This window comes from Pseudophryne corroboree, chromosome 1 (genome assembly GCF_028390025.1).
Source record: "Pseudophryne corroboree isolate aPseCor3 chromosome 1, aPseCor3.hap2, whole genome shotgun sequence".
NCBI classification, from domain to species: domain Eukaryota; kingdom Metazoa; phylum Chordata; class Amphibia; order Anura; family Myobatrachidae; genus Pseudophryne; species Pseudophryne corroboree.
This window is the reverse complement of record NC_086444.1, coordinates 1,062,736,727-1,062,760,298: the sequence shown is the minus strand read 5'-3', so window position 1 is coordinate 1,062,760,298 and position 23,572 is coordinate 1,062,736,727.

Below are 23,572 nucleotides of genomic sequence, written 5' to 3'. Positions count from 1 at the left end.
GGCTAATTCCAGGGGTCCTGCCTACCCTACTGCTATCACTTGGAGCAAGAAAAGGTCTTTGATACAATGCATTGGTAATTTATGAGGAGGAGCTATGGTTCTAAGGGGTGTATTCAATAAGTCTCGAAAGCTGCTGTCTTATCGGAAAGGCGGCAGTTTCTGACAGGTTTAGGTTGGAAGGGGTTCCGACCTATTCAACACTGGCTGTTTTTTCCCGACAAGTCGGGAATTCCCCACTTGTCGGAAAACACGTGGATTGTCAGATTAGCCGCAGATCCACGTGTTCAGCAACAGGTTTTGGCCCCGGTTCCGACAATGTCAATCCGACTTTTTTTAAAGTCGGATTGACATTGTTGGTACCAGGTAGATGAGACGTGTGAGGCGGCCGAAGGAGCAGCAGGACAGGAGGCCGGAGGATCAGAGGCAGAGGCGGCCGGAGGAGCTGGGGATCGGGTGAGTATTAACAGTGGCAGCAGCACTGACAGTTGTCGGGAGCAGCCAAATCCGACAGTCGGATTTGGCCGCCCCATTGAATACTCACCTGTCGAGTCCTTTCTGTCGGAAAGGACCCGACAGGTATTGAACATACCCTGAAGGTAAATTTCTAATAGGATTGCTGCCTCTATACAGAGCCGTCTTTCCGTATGGGCTCAATGGGCTCTTGCCCAAGGGCCCCAGGAGTATCAGGGCCCTAGGATGATAGCTGAGGGTCCCCTCTTTCCAGGGGTACCAGATTTTTTAAAATCCGCCATGGGGAACCGGAGATATCCGACCTCAAAGTAGTGGTCCCCATCCAAGCCTGTTAATTGCTCTTCCCAGCCAGATATCTCAGGTTCTGTCTGACTTAGAGTTTTTCCGAGGGTATAATCCAAAAGCTGCGACTCTCTCCTTTTGGTGGACACTGGCAGCTTGTCTCTGCTATGCCCAGAACCGGAAATATCAGCCTTCAAGCAGCTGGTCCTTGCTTCAGCTCCACACGCCTAATATGCAGTTTTAGGTTTTCATTGGTGAATTGCTCTGGCACCTGAACTCTGAGCCCTAATTCCCCAGTACCTTGTGAAAAGTGGGACTTTCTAGTTTTTTATCCCATTCAAAGCTAAGAAATATATTTTCAGGAACTGGAGATATCTGCAGTCAAGCAAGCTGCCCTCCCACCAGAAAATTATAAATATTAAGCCCACTCCACTATCCACCCCTCCCCTACGTATTAAACACCCCCTACAGGGCCGGTTCAAGGGCGCTCTGCGCCCCGGGCAGGAAATGGGGCGTGGCCTAATACAGGGGGCGTGGTCAATTACGCCCCCTGTACATTAAAAGCGTCGCTTGAATGCTGAGCGGTGCGCGATGACGTCATCGCGCACCGCACAGCAAAAGGTCCTCTCCACGAAGGGAAACTAGACGCTATGAGTCTAGTTCCCTTCGTAGAGAGGACCTTGCTGTGCGGTGCGCGATGACGTCATCGCGCACCGCTCAGCAAAGTTACTCTCCAGGAAGGGAAACTAGACGCATAGCGTCTAGTAGTTCCCTTCAGGAGGCGGACGGGGACGGGGATCGGGACGGGGACGGCAGCGGAGGCGGACAGGGACACAGCGGGCAGCAGTGGCGGATCTTGCCACGGTGCGGCGCCCTCCGGATGGCGCCAGCGCCCTCCGGAAGGCGGCGCCCCGGGCAAAAGTCCTGCTTGCCCGTGGCAAGATCCGCCACTGACCCCCTACCACCCTAAAAGTCATGTACCAGGGCTACTTCATTCAGCCCAATGCCCCCTTCTACAGTTTAGCCCCATTTGTGCAGTAAAGGAGTAATTAGCAGAAATGACTGCTCCAGGTCCTACATGCTGAGCGGAAGATAGAACACCCCCTACCACCCGCGGGACTTCAAAGCTGCCACTGATAGCACCCCCCACCCCTACCACTGGAGGATGGGTAGGGGGCCCAGTGCATTGCTGTGCCCAGGGGCCTACACTGCTGTTAAGACAGCCCTGCCTCTATATCCATCACATCAGGGTGAATGGAGACAAGTTTCCGATGTCTAAAATGTACTCAGTACAGACTGAGATAAAGCACCATCCAATCAGCTCCTAACTGTTAGTTGACATGCTGTGTTACAAAAAGTAGGAGCTGATTGGTTAGTGCTTTATCTCTCTCCACTTTATCTCTCTCCAAGCTTTAAAAATATGCCCTACAGACCTCTGATTTATGCTTAAATGATTGATCCTCTTGCTGCCCAGGTCAGAAGTTTGCCAGACATTAGAGAAACGGTAATAGTATCAAAGGATTATAAACTGCCTTTTTTACAGACAAGGTTCTGCTTATCCTATTCTGTCCACAGATGTCCCTCCACAGCCTGCTTACAATCCTGCAACCTTTCAACCCAAAATCAAATAAAGGCAATTCCAATCCATACGCCAGAATCTCAAAGAGCTGTGAGAGAATAATAAATGTAATTGGTGACAAAATAAAAAAATATATGTATTCGGTAGTGTCTATTTCAAACACGTATGACTCGCAATATGTAGCTTATGTCCCTCAACGTTTAGGAAATAATGCAAGATCTTAGCAAATGAATATGTTTCCTGGAATGTTAAACTTATTAAGACTACCTATAGGTTACCAAACATAAACCTACTATTGTGCTGCTCACCGTGCGCTTACATGGTTCACATCAGTGAGCTGCAAAAGCTGATATCAAATTGAAATAGATCAGACAGATTGTACAATGTTCCATTCCTGATCTATCCAATATAAACAGGCCTCAGACCCTTGAAGGTCATCCAACCACATACCCTCCAACCAGGGACGTGCAGTCAGGGGAGGCAGCGCCTCCCCTGTGATTAATTAGTAAATTAATACATAGAAGATACTTATGACACATATTCTATGTCATAAGTATCTTCTTGATGTAATGACATATTTTTTATGGTGTGAAATTACTTTGGGAGGCACTGATAGCAGTGCCTCCCATACATAATAGGAACGGGGAGAGAGCGGGGGGCGGAGCCTAACACTGGGCTGTAAAAGCCCATTGAAAACCATTGGGAAAGCGGCACTGAAAAAAGTGCCTCGCTGACATGGACACCACCCCCATGTCAGCGAGGCACCTGTGATTGGACTGCGGATCCAGCACTGGATCCGCTGTCCAATCACCCAGGCGCGGCTCCGTCCCCTCCTCCCGCTCACAGGCAGCAGACGTGTCCCCTCCGTCCGCACACAGCAGCAGGCAGGTATTTTTTTAATTCTCTCTCTCTCTCTGGGCGGGATGTACTGTCACTAATCGCGGGTCATCGCTGGTCAACGCAATGATGCTAATCGCATATGTACTAACATATGCGATTAGTATCACAGAGCGATGCCAGGGGTGTCCTGCGATCAGTGATGGTCCGCAGGACAAGGTTTGTGGCCGCTTCCGTCACCTCCCAGCCCCGGGAGGTGACGTGCAGGGAGTCCCCGTGATCTTCCTTCTCCCCCCTGCGAAGACAAAGCTGTGCTGCGGGGGAGAAGGAGGAGGGGGGCCGGGGGTTGAGAGGTCATCGTGAGCGGCGCAGGCCGGCGGCGGTAAGAAGCCCATAGGCTTCTATGGGGTATCGCCATCAAAAGATCCCATGCTGGCTGTCCATCTTCCCTGCTCCGCTGCTGTGCTCAGTGTACCCCACTTTCATGTACCCCATTGTTTGGCTGCCTTCCCAGACTCTGGACTCCGCCATGACACACGCAGTCACCTGACTTTGAAACGACATCCACTGTGGTCAGGTGATTCCACCTACCAATCACCTCCATCCAAGGAGGATATAAGGAAGGCACTGACTCATTACCAGTGCCTTGAACAAACTGTCGCTTCCTGAGCAACGTTCCAAGCTCCGGTCCTCAGACTTCTATTTCCATAGTTGTCCCTGTCACTTTTAGCCTGACTCCTGTGCTTTCAGTTCCATTTTGACTACTGAACATTCACTGGGGGGAATTTAAATCTTATCGCACACCTGATCTCCCGTCTAAAGTGACAAGAGATCGAGGGGCGATATTCAAATACCCCAGTTATCGCGCTGATCGCTCTCATTACAGTTGGGCTTAGGCGCGCAAAGCACCTAAACCCGACTAAAGTAATGGACTCGAGCGTGAAAAGACCCTCGAGTCTTTCAGCTCGCATTTCAGCTTGCTAACCCCTGGGGTAGCAAGCTGAAGTTAACTTGTCGCGCTTGTCAGCAGCAGCATTAGAATAGCAGCCGGCGGGCTAAATCGCGGGTGGGAGGGGGGGGGGGGGGGACATTTGAATCCAGCTCACTGTGTCTGCATTAATCCACAAAGCACTGTCAGTTCCAGAATGACTACAGAACACTTGCTGTGTGTGCATTCTCCTGCAAAGCATTGCCAGCTCCATCCTGATTCAGCTAGCTTTGTTGCACTCAGTCTAATAATAATTCATCACACCTGCTACTGTCACCTTTGTACAGAGCATGCTTCAGTTTCGAGCCAGACTCGGTGTACCTGTGACTTCCAACTCAGCACAGTGTAATAATCGCTTCCAGTCATCACCGGTTCCAGTCCGGTCATTGTTTCTGGTCCGATAGTCACCTTACTGGTTCTAGTCTGGTCATTGGTTCCAGTCCGATAGTCACATTATCTGTTCTAGTCCGATAGTCACATCATTGGTTCCAGTCCAATAGTCACATCATTGGTTCCAGTCCGATAGTCATATAATTGGTTACAGTCTGATAAGCCACATCATCGGTTCCAGTCCAATAAGTCACACCATCTGTTCCAGTCCAATAAGTCTCATCATCGGTTCCAGTCCTATAGTCACATCATCGGTTCCAGTCCAATACAAGCACCATCGGTTCCAGCCCGATACAAGCACCAACATTCCAGCCAATACCATCATCATCAGATCTATTCAGTGATTCCTACTATCAGTTCTAATCAACAGTCTTGGGGGATGATTCTGACCCGTTCGCACGCTGCTGTTTTTTGCAGCGGTGCGAACGGGTCGGTTCCGCGCATGCGCAGCAGCCTCAAAATGCAGGCACGTCGTTGCTCAGCGATGGCCGTTGCTGGGGAACGACAAGAAGAATGAAGAAAGCGATCGCTGCCGCGATCGCAAGAAGATTGACAGGAGGAAGGCGTTCCGGGGCGTCCACTGACCGTTTTCTGGGAGTGGTGCGGCGAACGCAGGCGTGTTCAGGCGTTTGCAGGGTGGGTGTCTGACGTCAATTCCGGGAACCTGACAGGCTGAAGACATCGCAGCGGGTAAGTAACTCCAGAGCTACTCAGAAACTGCACAACATGTTTTTGCATAGCTCGGCTGCACAAGCGTTCTCAGCCTTGCTATGCAAAAAAACCCTCCCCCATAGGCGGCGTCTAGTTGATTGCACGGGCTGCAAAAAGTTGCTACTCGGAATGACCCTATACATTCGGTTCCAGTCTATCATTTAACTCATCTGATTCAGTCTGATATCTGCGACAACAGTACCTGTTCCATATCCAAGCTCATAGTCTGCTTTCAGTTTATCCAGCCTAGTAAAGTACCGGTAGACCCAGCCAGGGGCAGCGACCTGCACGTTGGACACAGCTGAGTCTATACCTCCTTGCGGAGGTTCCTAGTGAAAAACTCCTGCATGTTAGATTCCTTGCCTCTGGTTTGGGCATTAGCCAACTGACTGGTACTCACTAATCATACCATATTGTCCACGCGCAAGAACTGTCTCAAGCCTCCCAGTTTCCTCCATCAGACTTCCACCACTGGCAGGAGCGGATTTAGGGATGAAGGCGCCACTAGGCATAACAGTAACGGCCACTCCCCCCCAACTAATTTGATTATTATTTTAATTGATTAACTATATCCACATAATTTTGCACATCAGCTTATTTCCCAGATCACTATCACTGTCACCATGCCTGCTCAGCCATCTGATTGTCTTTTACCCAGCTCACCTAAGTTCAATCAAAAACTAATTTGGCATATTGCAAATGCAATCACAACTGGCATAGCATTTCACTGGAAATCACATTTACCCCCTTAGCTTTCCTTACAGAGGCAATATGGTTTCCGCAACAGATGGAACATATTTCTAGTATTATTGATAATAAAGCTAACTTATTTTTCTCCATCTGGTTTCTCTGTCTGTTCTTCCATAATGCCCATCTCCCCATTATTCTAGCACTTTACCTTAGTGCAGTTGTTCTCAATCTCAAATTGTGTGCCGTGGCACCCTGGGGTGCTGCGGGATACTTGTAGGGGTGCCTCAGGTTGGTTGTCCAGGACCAATTCAAACTATTTATTGTCAATGTAATTGGCATGACTTGTGCTTGTGACTGCAGTGCCAATCATAACATATGTGGACAAAAAGAAGTAAATCATGTCTCTCATCACATAACTGAGCCTAAGGATGACATATTAACTTGATTACTTAATTTCATATTTTTTCTACATTTCTCAATAAGAAACTTTTTTGACCTAAGGGTGCCGTGAAAAAAATTCTGATACTCTAGGGCGCCGTGATTCCAAAAAGTTTGGGGACCACTGCCTTAGTGGTATCCTGAGGGTTCTCTCCCGTAGCCAACTGTCCTCTTGTGTATTATTGCATTATATGAATGTATTATTTGCACTATTTTATTGTTATTTTTTTGTACTTTTTTTGCTGTACAGTGTTTATGTGTTGCTTGGATGTATACACGTTTACTCTGTCTTCCCCTCCAACCTTTATTTAAAGTGTTGAAAATGTCTTTCAATAAAGAAGTTGATATATAAAGCACTCATCTAGGACAGTTCCAGTCATCTTTGGGACTATGGCCTAGATGCATCATCGCTTTGAGAGTGATTAAAATAGAGAAAGAAAAAGTGCCAGCCAATCAGCTCCTAACTGCCATGTCACAGGCTGTGTTTGAAAAATGTCAGTTAGGAGCTGATTGGCTGGCACTTTTTCCACTCTCCATTTTATCACTTTCCAAGCGATGATGCATCTGGCCCATGATGTCTGAGTATTTAAGACTTTTGCATTAATTGGGAGCTTGTTTTTTATGACTTGCGGGGTATAGTAGTCTGGCGTTCCTTCCCAGATCTAATACACATATTTGCAATTCTTCAGTTAACCCCCCCATTGTTTATTGCAAGAACAGCATGAACAAGTACATGTAGTAACATAATTACCAGAACACAGAGAATTGTAATAAGAGGAACAACAGGCACAAACAATACCAGTGAAAACGTAAGGTCAAAGGCATTATGACCCAATGACTCATGTATCAAGAAATAAAGAAAGAGAAAGAAAGAACAGAAGCAGTGTGGCTAGCTGCTAATGAAAATAGAGAGAAGAGGGGATGGGAAGGGGGATTAGGCCGGGAGGGCTGTCCCTATGTGCACAACGCAATTATAGGGAGTAAGGTGGTTGAGCATTGAAATGCGGAGTGCAAGGGTCCCAGATTTTATTGAAGGACTGCTTGCATGGATGGAGGAGATGGCTGATGCCCATTAGCAGCTATCTGGCACGTGGTTGTTGAGACGGGATCCATTCAATTTGATGGCTGTGGGGATCCCGGAGGTCAGGATACCGACACCGGAATCCCGTCAGCCGGCAATGCTGCCAGCCGAAATACCCTGCAAAACAGGACTATTCCCACTCGCCCTGCTGCCGTCATTCAGGCGGACGGGATGCCGCCCGCTAGTAAATCGTATGTAGTCCGTTGAGACAACTTAGTTTATTCTGATACAGTTAAAACCTTTTCTACAGTCTTACCTACAAGTCTATTATATAATTCCCTCACACCCTGTCAGAGAAATGTATTACTAGATGAACACTGTCCTGTTTGCCAAGGAGAACCGGTACTTGTTGCCCACAAGGATCCTCACCCCTTTGTTGGTTTAACTATGACTCATTTATACACGTTGTAGATGTGATCTGCAAATTAGTACATTTTGGGATAAGATCAAAATTTTGTTGGAAGAGTTCCTGGGTGTTTCAGTCCCCCAAAATCCCTGGCATTTCCTGTTTGGGCATTCACGATCATGCTTATATTAATATCAATACAGATAAGCCTATCATACAGCTGGATGTGATACAGCTGGAGCCACGCTAATCGTGATGGAGCCACACTAGATGAGTGCGGCTCCATCTGTATAACACATTCTTAGTACTACATACATATATAGCGATTACATACGACATTCTACAGTACATCAGAGGCGGATTGGAATGGAATACCAGGCCGGGAAATATGGCCTGCAAGGCCATTGTGATGGTACTGCAGGACCAGTATTTAAAGGTAAATAAAATACACACCACACCTGTCTAGTTACTTTTAAACTGTTTATAGAAAAAAAGTGTTTTTTTTTTTGAACCTACTGTACAGATTTATGCAATTATTTGCCAACATGGCACATAGAACTTTGGGGGTCATTCTGATCTGTTCGCTCGCTGCTTTTTATCGTAGCCGAGCGAACGGGTACCCACTGCGCATGCGCCGGCGCCGTAGTACGCCGGCGCATGCCAGTCAGGGCTGCGATCGATCGCCTCTGCCTGATTGACAGGCAGAGGTGGTAGCTGCCGCTGGGCAGGAGGAACGGCGGCGTTTGGCTGCCGTTTCGTGGGCGCAGGCCGGCCAACGCAGGCGTGGCCGGACAGTGCGGGGAGTGGCCCGCAGCGGCTGCGTGACGTCATACGCAGCCGCTGCGGGCCGGGGAGTGATGAGTAGCTCCCGGCCATCACGCTAAAGCTGTGCTAGTCGGGAGATACTCTGGAAGTGCAAAGGCATCGCCGCTGTGCGATGCCTTTGCACTTCTGCGGGGGGGGGCACTGACATGCGGGGCGGACTAGCTAAATTTAGCACAGCTACGATCATCTCGGAATGAGGGCCTTTATGCAGTTAGTTGCCAACATGACACATAAAAATAAAAAAAAAACAGCATATCACAATTTGTGTGTAATATATACTGTATATATATATATATATATATATATATATATATATATATATATAAAAATCCACAAAAGAAGCCGCTTCACACTTTCTATTATAATTGATGCTGGTGCTCGGTCAGTGTAATAATGTAGAAAGTTCCAAGAGTAACCACCAAAGGGATCAAACTCAGATAGACCAGCACACTGCTTAAATGCAAAAACTTTTTACTGATTTAAGAATGAAAAAGTGCTGTTTATAACAACAAGCATATGGCACACATGAAGATAGCAGCATATGAAATAAAACAGTGGGTACTTAACATCCCGACAGCTGTTTCGAATATCTTCTTCAATGAATAAAGTGTCATAGTGCTGACCACTGCACACACCGCAGTGTCAATTTCCAAAGTGTCTTGTGCCTAATAAGCTTGCCATGCAAGTGCAATTTATAGTGTGTGGTGTACTTACCTGGGAACCATCTCTCCCGCCCGGTCACACGTGGACGCAGCAGACGTCATTCACAAGCGCCACTGGCGGACGCTGCCAGGAAATGACGTCAGGGGAAGGATCTGTCCGCAACACCTCCCGTGTGTAACACATGAAGGAGCCGGACAGAAACTCCCCCCACGGAGGAAAAGTTCCTCCGAGAGTGCGGACACGTGACACAAGTCGCCTAGTCCCGCGCGTCATGTACAACGCGCAGTATATGACAACCCATGGGAGGCGCTCAGTCAGTCCCGATAGAAAAACTCTCCGGAACTAAAGGAACACCATACCCGTTCCCGGGGAGGGAGAAAAAGTTCCCACAAATGAACAAACAAAAAATACATAAATAAAGCAAGTAATAAATCACATTGTGAATACTGGACTAATGGAGCATATTAATGGTCAATCATAAACCTATCAGATAACTTAAAGTAAGTGTCGGTTTACACAATTAGACTATCAATGACCCTGTAATCAACTAATGTGGTCTCATTTAATGGATCCACAGCTCCAAAATATGAGCCTTAATTTAGAAATAATGACCAGTACCAATGTGTAAGAACATAATATACATACAAATATAAAGACAAATAAAACTCGGATAATGGATCCAGATATGACATCATAAACTTGATCTAGGCTCACATGTGTCCATGTGTAATAGGGAAAAAAATATAAAAATATTACAAAAATGGCACAAAGGAAAAATCCTCATTAAGGCCAGCAGGCGAGAGGGTGTCCAAACGACGAATCCACCGGCACTCTTGTTGCAGTAGCAGCTTGTGACGATCGCCGCCCCTTTTAAGAGGAGGTACATGATCAATGGGCATAAATAGTAGATCTTTAATATGATGTCCAAGATGAACAAAATGTTTAGCAACTGGTGGCGTTGAACTTTCAACTTTGGTAAACGCCTTTTTGATTGATGATCGGTGCAAGGCGATGCACTCTTTCAGCATTCTGATTGTCTTTCCAACATATAATTTATTGCAGGGACATTGGATCACATAAATGACATATCTTGTTTCACATGTCATGCGATATTTCAATCGAAACATGTTGCCCTTAGTTGGATGTAGAAAATTGCTGCCCGTGTGCATATGCTTGCAATTAACACAGGAGCCACATTTGTGTGCTCCCGGTTTCAATTGTAACCAACCGCTACCATGTTGTGACATCGGCACTATGTCAGAGTAGGTAATCTGATCCTTGAGATTTGAGCTACGTTTGTAGCTAAATAGCGGTAGATTGCCACAAAATTTCCCCATTGTCGGATCTGCCTGTAAGATATGCCAGTATTTGGAGATCGCACGTCTCGTGACACCAGAGGCAACAGAGTATGTACTAGTGAAGACTAATCGTCCAAGTTCATTATCTCTACTTTTGGATCTGATCAAATCTGCCCGTCCAATCTTTAGACATTTCGAGATGGCTTCTTGTACCTCTATCGGATCATAGCCCCTCTCAGTGAACTTCTTACCCATCTCGGCCAGAGCACCTGGTAATATTTTGTCATCAGAGGTTATTCGCATCACTCGTATAAGTTGCGAAAAGGGTAAACCCCTCTTTAAAGGCTGCGGGTGAAAACTTGTTGCCAGCAAAAGAGAATTTTTGTCAGTAGGTTTACTAAACACCTCCGTGGTGATAGAACCATTAGTCAAATTAATAGTGACATCCAAAAAATTAATAGAAACAAAATCATAGACACATGTGAGCCTGATAGATCCTGGCAAAAGGTTCAATTTAACAATGAATTGCTGTAATTTAGTCTCACCGCCAGTCCACAGCATGAAAAGGTCGTCAATGAATCGAACATAAAACTTAATAAATGAAGAAAATTCTGAATCTGCCATGATATGATTCTTTTCATATTGGAACATAAACAAATTTGCATACGATGGGGCCACATTGGACCCCATCGCCGTGCCCTGTTATTGCAAATAAAAAGAATTTTCAAACAAAAAATAATTTTTGTGTAAAATAAAATCCAACAAAAGTAACAAAAATTCACTTGGTGGACCCTCATACTGTGGACTGGAGGAAACTGCATTCCTAGTGGCCTCTATACCCTCAAGATGATTGATGCAGGTATTGGCACATTTGGCGCACAACCCAAAAAGGGGTGTGTTTGCTGGCAAGGGGCATGGCCACACAATAACCCCAATTCCAATGACGCCACACAGTACTGCAACTTTATTCACATTTGATCATGTGATAGTGTCCATAATACATATTACATCCCACATTAGTATCACTTTACCTTATAAACGTTACTCCTCACAGTAGAGCACCTTATTCGCATTACATCACACTGAATTGCTCCTTATATTCACATTACACCACACCCTATTGCTTTTTATTCACATTAGACGACACAGTAGTGCCCTTTCTATACGCAACGCCACAGGGTAGAGCACCTTATACACATAATGCCACACATTAGTAATGCATTTATACACATTCCACACAGTAATGCCCCTTACACATATGAGACACCTTAATTACTGTCCTTATAAACATAATGCACCTTACACATTATAACAACCTTTATTAATACCCTTTTACACATAATGTCCCTTACACATATGCCGCACATTAATGCCCTTATACACATAATGACACACAGTGCCCCTACACATTTGATGCACATTATTAGTGCCCCTATACACATAATGACACACATACAGTAGTACCCTGTTACACATATGCCACACATTATTACTGCCCTTATACACATAATGACACACATACAGTAGTACCCTGTTACACATATGCCGCACATTATTAATGCCCTTATATACACATAATGACACACATAGTGCCCCTTACACATATGTTGCACATTATTAATGCATTTTTACGTAACACACATAATGCTCCTTACACATATTCTGAACACTACTGCACAACCAACCCACTCACATGCACACAGCACTCACACTGCCACTAACACTGTGACCCCTGCCTCTGCTTGGATACAGATGTGTCCTCATAAATCTTTCCTCAATGCTAATGTCGGGCACACCTTTTTTATTTTTTTTATTTTATTTTTATGAAAATGCATCTTATTTGCATTGCTATGTGGCTAGGATGCACAAGCAGCTTCTGATGATTAAAATGATATGCAGCATGCCTATATACTGTGTGAGACTGTGGCTGTGTCTGCATATGAAATGCTACACACAGAATGTAGGCATGCCGCATATCATTTTAATCAGCAGAAGCTGCTGGTGCCCCTAGGAATATCAAATGCCCTAGGCAATTGCCTAGTTTGCCTATGCCTATGGCCGGCTCTGGCGATCGCCTCTGCCTGATTGACAGGCAGAGGTGGTCGCTGCCGCTGAGCGGGAGGAACGGCGGCATTTGGCTGCCGTTTCGTGGGCGCAGGCCGGCCAAAGCAGGCGTGGCCGAACCGTGTGGGGAGTGGCCCGCAGCGGCTGCGTGACGTCATACGCAGCCGCTGCGGGCCGGGGAGCGATGAGTAGCTCCCGGCCATCACGCTAAAGCTGTGCTAGTCGGGAGATACTCTGGAAGTGCAAAGGCATCGCCGCTGTGCGATGCCTTTGCACTTCTGCGGGGGGGCACTGACATGCGGGGCGGACTAGCCCTGTGATGGGCGTCCCCCCGCATGTCAGAGTAAATGATCGTAGCTATGCTAAATTTAGCACAGCTACGATCATCTCGGAATGAGGGCCTTTATGCAGTTAGTTGCCAACATGACACATAAAAATTTTAAAAAAACAGCATATCACAATTTGTGTGTAATATATACTGTATATATATATATATATATATATATATAAAAAAAATGAAATAATTAAAAGGGTTAAATAATAGTTTATTTTACTTTTCATTCCCAATAAATATGGTGCAGTACTTTAAGATGGAGGGCTATATGGTGTTTTGGGCACAGATTGGATTGGGAGAATACACACATGCTGTACAGTGCAGAATGAATGGTCCCAGCCCCATTATTATGCACCTACAACATGCGTGTATCCTACCCCAAAAATCTGGGCCCAAAACACCATATAGCCTATACCGCACCATATTTATTGGGAATTATAAGATGCCTACAAACAGGAGCGGATTGGGAACAAAAAGCGGCCTTGGAAAAATTTCCAGACTTTCCAGATAGTGGGCATGTTTAGCATCAAGGGGGAAGTTAAATTTTTTTTAAATTAAATATTATGAGCACATTATATGATACACCTTCAGAATTTAGGAAACTATATCATTCTTTAGAAAGATATATTTTCTTGCTTATTACACCAACCGTATCCCAATCACTATTCACTCAATCTTATATGTCAGCCAAGCAGGCAGACAGAGCATACACTAGATCACAGGTTCTCAAACTCGGTCCTCAGGACCCCACACAGTGCATATTTTGCAGGTAACCCAGCAGGTGCACAGGTGTATTAATTACTCACTGACACATTTTAAAAGGCCCACAGGTGCAGCTCATTATTTCACGTGTGATTCTGTGAGAAGACCTGCAAAACATGCACTGTGTGGGGTCCTGAGGACCGAGTTTGAGAACCTATGCACTATGTCATCTGCAATCACAGGCTAAGTGGCAAAGTAATTTTCATATATGCAAATTATTTTGCATCTTATTCATTATGTCTATAAAAAGGACCACATGTCCTCAAACTAAACAGGCCCCATGGGTGCGTCGGCCCACCGGGAATCTTCCCTGGGAACCCTATGGTCAATCCGCCTCTGCCTACAAATCTTCAAACTGGGTCATGTCCTCCTCTGCCTCCAGCATAGCAGAGTATATGGCTGAGGAGCAGGTGGGTGGGGGATTAGGCTGTGGTTGGGTGGGCGGAATGAGATGGGGTTGTTGGGCGGAATAGGATGAGATTGGGTGGGAGGAAGAGTGAGAGGACGACGGTCGAATAGTACAACATCATCATGGAGATTGGATTTTCAGGCTTTGTTCAGCATCTTTAAATTGAGATGCTGAATCTGCTCTGCTTGACTCGGGGGTAGGTTTTGCATTGCAGATGCCATAAATTCCCAAGTTTGAAGTAGTGGTTGGAGGGTGGTGTGTGTGTGTGTGTGTGTGTGTGTGGGGTTGGGGGGGTTTGGACAAGCCTTGACTTTATTTCCTCGAATATGAGGTCTTCGGCCTCCTGGGTGGTGTTTTTTTTTGTGGCTTCTCTTCCAGGGGCGCGGTGGAGGAGCTGGTGCTGCAGAGGTATCAGGGGTAGCGGGTGTTTCAGGTGTAGGAACTTGGGGCTGGGATTCCTCCGTATCCTGGATGATGCTGAGGTCTGGGGTGGTGGGAATCTCCACACTTCCAATCTGTAGTAGATAAGAAAAAATATACTGTTGAAATACATGTTTTATTTTTTATTTCTATTTTTTAATAGCTCCCTGCAAGTACATCAGAATGGCAAGCCGTGGCAGAGGAGTTTGCCACCACCTGGCATTTCCCCAACTGTGGGGGGAGCGATAGATGGCAAGCACGTCCGCATCAACCCTCCTGCGAACAGCGGATCCCTTTATTATAATTATAAAGGGTATTTCAGCATCGTGCTGTTGGCAGCGGTGAATGCCAACTATGAATTAATCTTCATTGACGTTGGCAAAAACGGACATGCATCAGACGGTGGGTCGCTGAAGAATACCACCTTCTACGAGCGGCTCACCACAAAGACCCTGAACTTGCCATCTAGGGAGCAAACCAAGCACGGCCTAAATTTTGTTTTCGTGGCTGATGAGGCATTTGCACTGCACGAGAATGTTATGAAGCCGTACCCCCAAAGGCACCTGACAAGGGAGAAGCGCATCTACAATTATAGGCTATCCCGGGCACAATGAATTGTAGAGAACACTTTTGGCATCCTGTCTAGCCGCTTCCGCATATACCTAACGCAGGGACGTGCGGTGAGCTAAATAGCTCAGGAGGCACTGGCTAGCAACAGAGCCAGATTTACATGCAATATATGAGCCAAAACATACATCTGGGCAGTGGCGTAACTAGAAATTTTTCTCCCCCAAGCCAAAAAATTATCTGGCCCCCCCCCCCCCATAATTGGCACTAGTAAAGTGCTGAATCTGCGCACGCCAGCCGCAAAAAAGGGGTGTGGCTTTGTTGAAATGGGCCTGGCTTTGCATAAAGGGGCATGGCATTGCAGGAACAGACTACCTTATACCCCAGTTTTGCAACCTGCACGCCCAGACGTTGGCCACCACAGGAAAGAAAAATAATCCTGATTCATGCCCCTTACATTATTTGTCATTTTTCCTCCTTATAGTAATGCCCAGTATACATTATGCCACATACTGCAATGGCTCTTAGACATCATGCCACACAAAATAATGCACATGACCCAATATGCACACGCCATAATGCCCCTGACACATTATGCCACACACCGTAATGCTTGTGACACATTATAACAGGAATCACAATGCCCGTTATACATTATGCTACACACTGCAATGCCCCTGATACATTATAGCACATACAATGTCTGTGACACATTATGACACACACCGCAATGTCCGTGATACATTATGCCACACACTGCAATGTCCGTGATGCATTATGCCACACACTGCAATGTCCGTCATACATTATGCCACACACTGCAATGTCCGTCATACATTATGCCACACACTGCAATGTCTGTCATACATTATGCCACACACTGCAATGTCCGTCATACATTATGCCACACACTGCAATGTCCGTCATACATTATGCCACACACTGCAATGCCCCTGACACATTATAGCACACACAATGCCTGTGACACATTATGACACACACCACAAAGACCCTGAGACATTATACCACATACCACAATGCCTGTGATATAGTATACCACACACCGTAATGCCTGTGACACATACCGCAATGGCCGTTATACCCTATGCCACACACCGCAATGCTCGTTATACATTATGCCACACTGCAATGCCCCTGAGACATACCACATACCAAAATGCCCGTGATATAGTATACCACACACCGTAATGCCTGTGACACATACCGCAATTCCCGTTATACATTATGCCACACACCGCAATGCCTGTTATACATTATGCCACACTGCAATGCCCCTGAGATATTATACCACATACCACAATGCCTGTGATATAGTATGCCACACACCGTAATGCCTGTGACACATTATGACACACACCGCAATGTCCGTGATACATTATGCCACACACTGCAATGCCCATTACACATTAAGTCCTACAGTAAGGCTTCTAATTACTTTTAAATTACCTGCTCGTTGCCAGGGGTTTCATGCTCTTGGTTCCATGCACGGTGCCAGGGGTTTTCATGCTCTTGGTTCCATGCATGGTACCAGGGGTTTCATGCTCTTGTCTCCATGCACGGTGTCAGGGGTGTTCATGCTCAGGGTGTCATGTTCGTTGCCAGGGGTTTCATGCACTGGGTGTCATGCTAGTTACTAGGGGGTAATGCTTGTTGCTAGGGCTGTGCTCCCAGTGACACATATGCCCCCAGTGCCAGATATTACCCCACAGTGCAAGGTACACACATGCCCCCAATGCCAAATATGCCCCCCCCCCCAGTGCCAGGTACACATATACCCCCAGTGCCACATATGCCCCCCCCCATGTGCCAAATGTGCTCCCCCTCCCCCAGTGCCAAATATGCTCCCCCAGTGCCAGGTACAACTCCCCCCCGCTGTTTTGTGAAGGAGGGACACGAAGGGCACAGCACGCACCTCTCCTGTGTCCCTCCTGTGTCTCTGGTGTGTCTGTTAAATGAAGTGCCGGTTCGTGAGCCAATCAGAGCTCACGAACGGGCACTTCATTTAATAGATATGCCGGAGACGCAGGAGGGACACAGGAGAGGCACGCGCTGTGCCCTCCATGTCCCTCCTTCACAGCAGAGATCAGTGGCGGCTAGGGTGCCCCGCAGCACTGCGCTCCCCCAAGCGAGCACAGTGGCTGCGGACCCCTAGTTACGCCACTGCATCTTGGCATTATACACAGGTGCAGCAGTATAAACTCCTGGAAATTTGGTGAGTGTTGATCAGAGATGTGCGGAACAGATATTCAGGTGCGGCACTGCCTCCCCTGCCATAGACTTTTTACTCCAGAGTTTTGGCTATAAAAATTATTAGAATAATGCAAAGAAGATATTTCAAACATATTCTTTGTATTTTTCATATACTTTACGCAGTCAAAACTCTGTCACAAACGTTAGTGTGACAGTAAAGGCTCTGCCTCACCTGCCTCACCCCACCGCATGTCACTGACCTAACGGCTATCAATTTGCAGGTGGAGAAGATAGATTGGGTGCTGACTGTATGCTGTGTCCTGCATAACTATTTGCGCAGCAAAACCATCCAGCATAGGACACTGCCCAGAGAAGCGCCAGGAGACCCAGACCCTGAACACCCAGACAAGACTTCACCATTTCCCTCTGTGGAACCACCTCCACTCCATTTTAGGGCGAGTCTACAGGCAAAACAGGTCAGGGACGAGTACCTGGCCTATTTTAACGGGGTAGGTGCAGTCGATTGGCAAGAGGCCCACATTTAATTATTGTACTGTGCTGGACTGCTGGTGGAACTTGTAAAAACTTAAAAACCTATTCAAAAAATATACTTACAGATGCCGACAGAGATAGGGAGGGAGGTGAAACCTGTCCGGGTAGCCTTCTGGTCCAGGACAAACTCCGGCATGGGGTAGTACCAGAGCGAGGTCTTGTAACTCTGGGAAGAACCTGCTCCAGACCTTTTAGACTGTTCCAATTTTTGTGTTCTTTGAGGAACACCGTACGCAGGTTCTGGATCTTTTTCTTGACACATTCTTTGTTAGCACCGGACACAAAGGGCCTGCAGTACTCCACTAGCTTCTCCAAGGCCGCATTCCGTTGCACTTTATCAGAATAGCCCTTGGCTTTGATCTTCCATAAACACTCCAATCTACGGTACATTTGTAGTAGGCCGGTGATGAAGTCAATGTCTCAATCTAGAGACAAATCTATAATGAAAAAAAAAATGGTGCACAAACTATTATATTTTGTGTTTTACAAATAGTTTTACTTAAGGTATATGGTTAAATGGTTAAATGTTTATATGGTTAAATGTTTTTTTGGTTAAATGGTGTTTAAATTTGTATAATGTTTTTTAAATAAAACATGTTTTTGAAAATACTTTCCTCATTACACAAACATCAATGGTACAGCATGGGGATACAGTGGCGGTGAAAACACATGGCCATTTGGGGGTTAAAATGACTTTGGGGACACAGAAACACAAGGTGCAGCATTGGGGTACTGTGGCTATGAAAACACATGGCCATTTGGGGGTTTAAAATGACTTTGGGGACACAGAAACACAAGGTACAGCGGGTGCTCCCGTGGGTTACCGTCCCGATGGTTGGCATGGCTGCGGTGGCAGGGAGCTGCTGGCGGCGGGTCCTTCTGGACGGATGTGCGGCCGCCGGGGGCCGAGGGTCTGGAGAGCCGGGCGCTGCGGCGGGGATCGCTGCGGTAAGGTCCTCAAGTGGTGACACAGTATTGTGTGTCAGAGACAGAAGCTGGCTAAAGCTGTGTGCTAACAGCTAAGTATGTCTCATGTGCTGGGGGCAGCCATGTTGGAGACCAGAGTATTACCAATGAAGTTCCTAACCTGTGTCCAGCCAATCCTGCATGTTCTCCCCTTACAGAAGGGGGCTGGCTCAGAGGGAGAGTACCAGTGCTTCAAGTTACCTCCTTGTGAAAGGTTCTCCAGCTCTGTGCTCCTAGGTTACTTCTGGTTCCCTGGTCCTGGTTACTCTCATCCATCGGTTACCTAAACGCTGCTGCAGTCCTGCTGTCTAAGTCTGTTGCCACTCGTGGAAGCGCTCACGGGGTCCCAGGTCGTAGAGGAGCTCCAGGTACTAACGGCGGTTGCCGCAGATGTCTTCATTGCTTCAAAGTCCAAGTTCTTCATCCTCGTCTTTCAATCGCAAACCACTGTCTTCATTTCTTCAAAGTCCAAGTTCTACAGCCTCGTCTTTTAATCATAAAACACAGTCTTCAGTTCTTCTTTACCAGAGTTCTTCAGCTTCAAGTCATTTAACCATAGACTCTAATTCTTCCAGTTTCTTCAATTGCTCCAATATTCGTGTACAGCCTGAATATTCATTAAAACTGCAGTTATCGTCCTACGAAGTCCTCCTTTCTTTACGCACTCTGGCCAACTTTAACACTTAGTTTGGCTTCCACCCCATGAGGAGGAATTACATTCAGCCACCTCATTTGCTCTCCTCACAGGTAGCTGTCCCTTCGGCGAAAGCTTGCTTGTCGAAACCCCAACTTATGCCGAGCGTGACAGTAAGCACTGGCCCAATGGATCCGGCAAGTGAGCAGGCTACTGGGGGCGATGCCTCTGTGGATATTCTGTCTTGTCTAAAAAAACAGGAGGCCCTGCAGGCACAGATTGTACAGTTCATGCAGAATATGTCCACTCATTTGGATTCTCTTCACACAGCCATTTCCACATCTCGGACTCCAGTTCCAGCTTCCAATCCGTCAGCACCTAATCTTCTAGTGTCGATTCCAATTCCTCGTTTACAACTACCGCCACCCAGTAAATTTGACGGTAGTCCAAAGCAATGCTGAGGGTTCCCCAATCAATGCGAGATCCCGTTTGAGCTTCAGTCAGCTAACTTTCCGTCTGATCGGACCAAAATCGCATACATCATTTCACTTCTGACCGGACTAGCTCTGGATTGGGCTTCACCCTTATGGGAGAGAACTGATCCCATACTCTCGAATTACCCAGAATTCGTGGCAACTTTTCATAAAATCTTTGACGAACCAGGCCAGACCACCTCTGGCTCTTTGGAGATTCTGTGTCTGCATCAGGGAACCCTTTCCGTCACCCAGTACGTGATTCAATTCTGTACTCTGTCTTCCGAAGTGGGCTGGAATGAAAAGGCTCTAATTACCGCCTTTTGGAACGGTCTCTCCGACAAAATTAAAGATGACCTGGTCACTCAGGATGTGCCAGTTAAGCTCGATCAGCTTATTTCTTTATGTAACAAGATTGATCTAAGACACAAGGAGCGCTGTCTTGAGAGAACAAGGTTTGAGCGACGCAAACCTCGGGCCTTCCCCACTCCTAGACCATCCTCACCGTCTACTGAAGAACCCATGCAGGTCAACCGCTCTCGTCTCACCAATGAGGAACGTCAAAGACGCAGACAGGGAAACCTCTGCATGTATTGTGGGGCGGCCGACCACTTTGTTAAGTCTTGTATTCAACGACCGGGAAACTCCCACTCCAAGCTTACGCAGGAGAGGTTAAGCTAGGAGCATTCCCCAACCAATTTACCAGGAAGGAATCACTGTTGGCTGTATGTCTGGAACTTCCCTCTACCTCCCTTCATGTTACAGCACTTTTGGATTCTGGAGCTGCAGAAAGTTTCATTACTTCCGCCTTAGTCCGACAGTTTGAAATACCAACCACTCGTTTGGAGCGAGCTATCTCTATCACCGCGGTTGACGGAAGTTATATCCCTGAAGCGATCATCACCCACCGTACAGTTCCTCTGAAGATGAAAGTTGGTATTCTCCATTCTGAAGTTATCTCTTTCCTGGTAATTCCCAAAGCCTCTCAAAAAATAATCCTAGGATTCCCGTTGCTGCAGGAGCACAACCCCCCTTGGATTGGCAAACTATGGATGTACTCGCCTGGGGGGAGTCGTGTTCTCAAAGCTGTTTATCCACCGTCAAGCCACTCTTTACCCTACACTCCACTGATCTCCCAGATGCCTATCAGCCCTTTCTGGACGTGTTCAGTAAGCAAGGGGCGGATACCTTGCCTCCCCACCGAAGTTGGGACTGCCCTATCGATTTACTGCCTGGTAAAACACCTCTCAGAGGCCGAACATACCCTTTATCTCTCCCAGAAACCCAAGCAATGTCTGAGTACATACAGGAGAATTTGGCCAAAGGGTTCCTTCGCCCTTCCTCTTCTCCAGCCGAGGCCGGGTTTTTTTTGTTAAGAAGAAGAACGGGGGCCTACGGCCTTGCATCGACTCCCGGGGCCTAAACGAAATTACGGTTAAGAACAGATACCCTTTGCCCTTGATTCCCGAACTATTTGACCGAGTAAAGGGGGCTACCATTTTCACCAAATTGGATCTGCGAGGAGCTTATAACCTTATACGCATTCGCACAGGAGATGAGTGGAAGACTGCGTTCAGTACTCGCGATGGGCATTACGAATATCTGGTGATGCCCTTTGGCTTATGCAATGCTCCAGCAGTCTTCCAGAATTATGTCAACGAGTTATTCCGAGATCTCCTCTATAAGTGCCTGGTTGTGTATCTGGACGATATTCTAATATTTTCCAAAGATCTGAAAGTCCATTGGGAACAAGTCAGAGAAGTCTTGAGACGTCTAAGGGAAAATCGACTCTTTTGTAAACTAGAGAAGTGCACGTTTGAGGTTCCCTCCATCCCTTTTTTAGGTTACATAATTTCCGGGAAGGAATTACAGATGGTTCCTGCCAAAGTCCAAGCAATCAGAGATTGGACCCTTCCTACCACTCTGAAGGGAATCCAACGTTTTTTAGGCTTCGCCAATTTCTATAGGAAGTTTATGAAAGATTACTCCTCCATCATTGCCCCGATTACAGCACTAACAAGAAAAGGGTCTAATTCTGCAGCTTAGCCACCTGAGGCACTAAAAGCCTTTTCGTTTCTAAAAGAGGCCTTCATGTATGCTCCTATCCTTCGGCAACCTGGTCTCAGTTGTCCTTTTCAGGTGGAGGTGGATGCTTCTTCAGTAGGAGTGGGGGTCGTCTTATCCCAGTACTTCGAGGATCAGAAAGCTCATCCTTGTGCTTATTTTTCCAGAAGATTCTCTCCGGCAGAACAAAACTACACCATTGGAGAACAAGAATTGCTTGCCATAAAACTTGCTTTTGAAGAGTGGAGGTACTTACTGGAAGGAGCTCAGCACCCAATCTCAGTAACAACAGATCACAAAAATCTTTTATATCTTCAGACCGCCCAATGTTTAAACCCACAGTAAGCCAGGTGAGCACTGTTCTTCTCACGTTTCTCTTTCAAGCTCAGTTATCGTCCAGGGTCTCTTAATTGGAAAGCAGATGCGCTCTCTCGTTCATTGAGTTTAGATGAGTCCACAGATCTTCCAGACAGACAATTCATCCTAGATCCTGCCTCCTTTGCTGCAAATCATACTACTCAGCTTCCTCCACCAGGAAAAACCTTTGTTGCACCAGAACTCTGAAAAAAAACTGCTCACGTGGGCTCATACCTCACCGTGTATGGGACACGCAGGTAGCCTCAAGACTCTTAAGTTCATCCATCGCTCCTATTGGTGGCCTCATCTGAAGATAGATGTTTTGGAATTCATAGCTGCCTGCCCAAAGTGCGCCCAACATAAAAGTCCAAAAGGATCACCATCGGGTCTTCTTCATCCGCTATCGGTTGCACAAAAACCCTGGAAACACATCTCCATGGATTTTATAACTGACCCACCTGTCTCCAGAGGACGAAACACCATTTGGGTAACTGTGGACCGATTTTCCAAAATGGCGCACTTTGTCCCACTCACAGGTCTTCCAACTGCTCCACAACTATCAAAAATGTTCATATCAGACATCTTCCGGTTACATGGACTTCCACAAGAGATAGTTTCCGATCGAGGGCCTCAGTTTGTGGCTAAATTCTGGAGAGCACTGAGTTCAGCTCTTGGAATGGAATGAAGTTTCTCCTCTGCATACATCCCCAAACGGATGGCCAGACTGAGAGAGTTAACCAAGACTTAGAGACTTTCCTACGACTCTTCATGTCTTCTTCTCAGGACGATTGGCTGGACTATCTTCCATTTGCTGAATTTGCTCACAATAATCTCTACCATTCCGCTACCCATTCCACATCCTTTTATGTGAATTATGGACTTCATCCACGTGTTCCTGCTTTCCAATCTCTTCCAGCTCTCAAAGTACCTGCCGCAGAGTTAGCCCTTCAGCAATTCACTAAGATGTGGAAACAAGTTCATGAGGCTCTGCTTAAAACGTCCAATAACTACCATTTTTTTGCAGATCGGAAACGGAAGGATGTCCCTAGTCTCAAAGTGGGTGATCAAGTCTGGATTTCTACTCGAAACTTAAGACTCAAGGTCCTTCCAAGAAATTTGCCCCCAGAGTCATTGGACCATATCCTGTTGAAAAAGTATTG